The following is a 6000-nucleotide window of genomic DNA, read 5'->3' on the forward strand; positions in this document are numbered from 1 at the left end:
CAAAAAAAGACACAAAATGACCAAAATAAGACACAAAATGACCAGAAAAGACACAAATTGACCACAAAATGATCAACAAAAAGACACAAAATGACCAAAAAATACACAAAATTATCAAAAAAAGACACAAAATGACCAGAAATAACACCAAATGACCAAAAAAAAGACACAAAATGACCAAAAAAATACATTTATTGACCAAAAAGACTAAAACACATGAACACTTTAACACAGTGGAGACAGAGCTGACTTCCAAAATGATTTTGCGACCCCCAGAAATCATCTCACGACCCCAATTGGGGTCCCGACCCCAAGGTTGAGAATAGCTAATCTTTGAAATAAAAAAAAAGAAAGATAAACACGTGGCCTATCTTTACTGTAGTAAAATTAAATATATTTATGTTGCCATTAACTAACACAGTAAAGTAAGAATGTAGCTGCATGGACACAGACCTGTTATTAAATCCAAGCTGAATGTTGGAATAGCCTCATATAGTTTAGTTGGTTGCAAGTCAGTTATTGCCATCTTAATACTATTATTTTATTATATCTAACACAACTCAATTTCATAACTGGATTCAGTAAATCCATCCATTTTTTTGAGTGAGGATTAAAGTCAGTTGACCTTTGCTCCACAAATCAAATCTTTACTCCAAAAAAGTATTTAGTCACCATTCCCTCTCCATTTTCTGATTAGTGAGATGCACTTTGCGCCTATAATGTAATTGTATTTCTCAGGTTTAATACCCCTGATATCACTCTATACATCCTCACAGAAGCATACACTGTAAAAAAAAAAATCTGTTTAATTTACGGTAAAATACCGGCAGCTGTGGTTGCCAGAACATCACCATAAAAAATACAGTGAGCGTATGTAAATGTAAATATCAGCAAAAACTGTAATTTATACAGAATAATCCCATTATTTTTAGGATAATTGTGCCATTAAGGTATTTCTCCATTAACTTTACATGAAAATTTTATATTTTTATAGCACAACTGTGTGTTTTCTACAGTTTATGGCAGTAGAATTTAAAGTTTTATACTATTCTTTGATTTACAGTAATTAAAAGTATCTACTACGGTGATGTACAATGTTTAATTTTACGACCTACACTGTAAAAAAAAGCCTGTTGTTTTTACGGTAAAAACTGGCAGCTGTGGTTGCCAGAATTTACCGTAATAAAGACGGTGCAACTGTTTTTTTATATTACGGTAAAATGATATTAGCACTGTTTATTTTACATTTAAGACTGCCATTTTATTTAATTTTTTACTGTATAAATAAAAGATTTTTTCAATCAAAAGAAACGCTGTTTTGCCATATAATTGACAAGAAAATACTTTATAAATGCTGCATAAATGAAAGATTTTACCATTAAATATTACAGTATATTTTTGTTAGAGATATGGTGTTTAGTACATTTAGCAGTGAGAAAAAGTATGTTTTACAAAAGATAAATGCAAAAATGACAGTGGTGGCTTGTATATATATTACATTAAATACATATTACAGTGTATTTTACAGTGGAGGATTGTATGTTTCAAAAAACGAAACTATAAAAAATACTGTTTTGGCTGTTATATACATTTACGGTGTTTCATTGTTACTTTAACTGAATGAACCCATTTATCATTTTACTGTCGTGGTTTAGCAGTTTTTCACCGTAAAATCTACAGACGTTTTTTACAGTTTATTTCTGATGCAATTTGACAGTTTTTTACTGTAATTTCTACAAACATTTTTTACAGTGTAGATGGAGGTTGAGAAAAGGGCTGCGACCTTCCCCTTTGTTCAGGGTGAAACATTTAACATCAGTCTGTCTGTCTGCATGTCTGGCTCTGCTGGCTCTGTCTGTCTCTGCTATTATTAGCATCAAGGGAAAAAAAAAAAAAAAAACCAGAGCGCCACGTCACAAACAGGGCCTACCTCGAAATGACTCAGTACTTTCTACCAATACTAACAACAGCCTTAAGTGCTCTTTTCCCCAGCAGAATTGTAAGGTGCTTGTCAACAAACTATTTTTAGTTGTCGCTTCCTGCTGCTTTAGACTCATCAAATTGTCCTCCACCTCAGTGCATCATTGTTTTAAATGTGACAAACCTGCTCTCCTTAATTGCTCGCTATCTGGCCTCTGTATCCGTTTATACGCCTCTCTCTTAAGATCTGTTTGTCTGGTCGTCGGGGCGAGAGAGCGATCTCTGTCTCTCTGAGAGCTGTAACTCCCCGAGGCTGCTAAAAAAACACAGCAGGATGCTAGCAACAGATTCCAAGGCAACAGCAGCAGCAGCAACACACAAATTAACACTTCATTTACAGGTACAAGTAGAGGTTAAATCATGCATTTCCATCTGTTGCTGGGTCACGTGGTGGAATTACTCAAACCAACAATGCATTGAAAATGTGTTTGCCCATCTGTGGGTATTAAAGGAATGCTTTGATATTTTGGGAAATTATCTTTTTCAGTAACAGTTTCATCTCAGTGTCAGCTTAGTGATGTAATTAGCCTAGCTAAGCTCAGTACAAGGCTGGGGAAGTGAGGAGAAACTGCTAGCTAGTCATATTTACATTATGTGTAGAATAGAAACAAGAAACTGGATTAATTGTTGTTGAAAGTGAGCTGGTGCATTAGCGTATCAATGCTAACTCAAAATTGTGGTCACAACATTAGCTGACATTTCATAGCGGCGTTACAATCGTGCCAATTCAGCACATTGCAGAAGTTAGCAGAAGCAAATTATTGATATTTAGGGCAATAATGTAAGTTAGCACAACAAAGGAAGCCAGTTGTCTGCTCAAAAACAAGTTGGTGAGTTGTTGTTACTTATATCTTTAAGTTGGGGTTCACAACAAGGGACAATAGTTCTGATAACTCTTATTTCTTTGTTGGGAAATGTGGGAAAGCGGTGAAATTCGGTCATTAGCGAAAGCTAGCGGCTAACTGATGCTAGCGGCTAACTGATGCTAGCGGCGCTGCTTCTTACAGCTACAAGAGTAGCCATTAGCGTATCAATGCTAACTCAAAATTGTGGTCGCAACATTAGCTGACATTTCATAGCAGCGTTACAATCGTGCCAATTCAGCACATTGCAGAAGTTAGCAGAAGTAAGGATTAAAAGTTATTACAATGTAAAATTGTAAGTTAGTACAACTTACAGTTGAGTTGACAAAAATCTGAATTCAGAGTTGAGCAAACTCAAAAACAAAACTTAAAATATTTAGTTTAATTGTCCAACTTAAAATTTTATCGAAGTTTGTTGCCTTGAAATTTTGAATTCACCCAACTTTTCTTTTTTTGCAGTGTAGTAGCTCATTTGATTCACACATCATTTATTGTTTTATTATGTTTATAAGCCACAGAAAAATGAAGTGTAGAGACAGTGATTTGCAGTTTTACAGGGGTTAGCTGGATTTTTTTTCAGATCCATAATTTAGACTTCATGATAAACCAAGCTAGCAAGCCGCTGGCTGTAGTTTCATAGTCATCTAATCTAATTCTCTTCGAGACAGACAAGTGTATCGCCCACAATGTCAAACTATCTACTTTAAATCTACATTAACTGATTTTTTAATTGATTTTTTTTATTGCTAGTATAAACAAAACGATGACAATGACCGTGTTAGCTAGCAGTTGCCTGTCCACACATGCAGCAGATACACATTAGCATTCATATCGTTAGCCTCATAGCATATTTGCCTAAGTCATATTTGAACGTTGTCGGGAAACAAGAAAATACACAATTTTTAGCAAGCCCATTGGTATTCTTAATTGATATTGTAACAGTAAGTTCAAACAGAAGTGTGAACAAGTTTGCATAAAAAATTAAACACATCGATTTCATAACAGATAAAAGTGTCTTAGGCAGAATATGCCCTGACTAAGGCAATTTTTCTCTTACATATACACTACCGGTCAAAAGTTTTAGAACACCCCAATTTTTCCAGTTTTTTATTGAAATTCAAGCAGTTCAAGTCAAATGAACAGCTTGAAAGGGTACAAAGGTAAGTGGTGAACTGCCAGAGGTAAATAAAAAAAGGTAAGCTTAACCAAAACTGAAAAATAATGTACATTTCAGAATTATACAAGTAGGCCTTTTTCAGGGAACAAGAAATGGGTTAACAACTTAACTCTATGGAGTCTTGGGCTATTTTGTCCATTTTTGAATTCTTTTCATGTCTTTGTAAGTCATTTTGTGTCTTTTTTTGGTCATTTTGTGTCTTTTTTTAGTCATTTAGTCCAACATAAAATGTGATTTTGAATCTTTTTTTTACTTTCAAAACACTATCATGCTCAATAAATAATTTTAAATGTTGCAAATGTGCATTAATTTCAGAGTACACTGAGACATTAAACTGCATAATTTTCAATTAAATTCTGGAAAAGTTGGTGTGTTCTAAAACTTTTGACCAGTAGTGTAAATAATGTAGTTTGGTTTGTATGTAGCGGCAAAAATCCCTATAAGTCAAGGAGATGACTAAGACAGAAAGTGACTTTGGACTCTAACAAGTGTTCTGATAGGTTGAGAACATCGGCAATAAGGCAGAAAGATGCAGCAGTGGTAGGAGAGTAAAGTTAGGCAGATATAACAATTGGCCAAAAAATGACTTATTGACGCAATTATGCTATGAGGCTAATGATATGGAGATCTGTTTTTGGGAACCTGGTCTCACAGGAATCCGTGAAATAGCCACGGATTTCGCTTAACTCAAAATCCGTGGAATAGCCACGGAATCGCTCAAATTTCCGTGAAACTGACACGGATTTCGCTACAATGCAAGTTAATGACAGTCATATCTCGTGGCTATTCCATGGATATTTTTTCCTATTGGTTTGTTCCAAGTCACATGACTTTTAAGGTCCCGGCGGTCAGAATAAAAAACATGGCGGACAGTTCTCTCATTTTTAGTGAAAAATCAATATTTTGACTTAGTTTCTGCATAAAAATGGATTTTGATCACATTTCTAACAAGAAATATATGTTTTATTTTCTAAATCTTCACTCAGTGAATGTACATAATCACTTTGTATGTTGGAATAGCCACGGGATATGACTGTCATTAACTTGCATTGTAGCGAAATCCGTGTCAGTTTCACGGAAATTTGAGCGATTCCGTGGCTATTCCACGGATTTTGAGTTAAGCGAAATCCGTGGCTATTTCACGGATTTCTGTGAGACCAGGTTGGTTTTTGGCCTCTCTGTTCCACTATCCTATTAGCTTTGATCATTGTCTCAGACTCAAAGAAAAATATAAAGTTCTTCAGCTGCTAAATGCTCCTCCATGTTGGCTTTCCCCCTGAAGACAGCTGCCTGCAATATAGCAGCTAACGACAATGACTGCAATGAGACTGAACTATAACAGTAAAGTTGTAAGACATAAAATCATAATCGTGCCCTGGAAGATGCAGAAAAGCTGTGGAGCTCAAGGAAACTGCAGAGTGTTCTTTGTCTGTGCATAAAAGCAACCCCTTTTACAAATCATCATTTGGCTCATCATTAATATAAAAACATTGAATGGCGCAGCTTTAACGATGTCATACGGCTATGCCGGCTTGTTACTACTTTCTCTAAAGTGCTTATTTGCGGGGTTGATTTTATCTTTGAGAGGATTTATGTCTAACCTTGAAAAGCCCCTGATTATATTGTGTTCATTGTGTGTGTTAATATTGAGCGCATCATTAGAATTTTCTCACAGAACTGTTGGTTTAAACGGGATTTAAAAAAAAAATCTACATTAATGAAACACTTAATGAGGCCTTGACTGGATCAATGAGATTTTTTTTCAGGCTCGAATTACATACATATAAAGATTATATTTAATGTGATTAAAATAAGCAGATTCTATCTCAAACATTTTTATATTAAAGTTACTTAAACAACTGCCTCAAAATCAAAGACACATTTATATTTAATACATTTTATCAAATATATTTAGTAAAATGAAATGAGTACAGAATAATTCATTACAGTGCATTCAGAATCAACTATTCAGCAAAACCG

The sequence above is a fragment of the Centropristis striata genome, chromosome 1 (assembly GCF_030273125.1).
Source record: "Centropristis striata isolate RG_2023a ecotype Rhode Island chromosome 1, C.striata_1.0, whole genome shotgun sequence".
In the NCBI taxonomy this organism is placed as follows: domain Eukaryota; kingdom Metazoa; phylum Chordata; class Actinopteri; order Perciformes; family Serranidae; genus Centropristis; species Centropristis striata.